Source organism: Petromyzon marinus, chromosome 46 (genome assembly GCF_048934315.1).
Source record: "Petromyzon marinus isolate PM22_M1 ecotype Great Lakes invasive population chromosome 46, UKy_Petmar_22M1.pri1.0, whole genome shotgun sequence".
In the NCBI taxonomy this organism is placed as follows: Eukaryota; Metazoa; Chordata; class Hyperoartia; order Petromyzontiformes; family Petromyzontidae; genus Petromyzon; species Petromyzon marinus.
In genome coordinates, this window is record NC_133712.1 from 13,007,120 (window position 1) to 13,007,369 (window position 250).

The following is a 250-nucleotide window of genomic DNA, read 5'->3' on the forward strand; positions in this document are numbered from 1 at the left end:
ATTTCAGGAGTGAGGCTGTGACAACCCCACGTGGCTTGACCGGTAGTGGCTGGGGTATAGTCGGGAGGGGCGTGGTAGAGCTGTTAAAAAGAGCTTCATAGCTCATCGGGTTCCTCCAGGATAGATAGAAATCGGATTCTGACTGACCTACCGACCCTTTGTGGAAATGTTCATTGGGGTCGCCTCGGCCGCTTAAACTCTACTCACCTCGAAAATCAGCAGAGCTTCCCAATGGACACCACACTGGCGG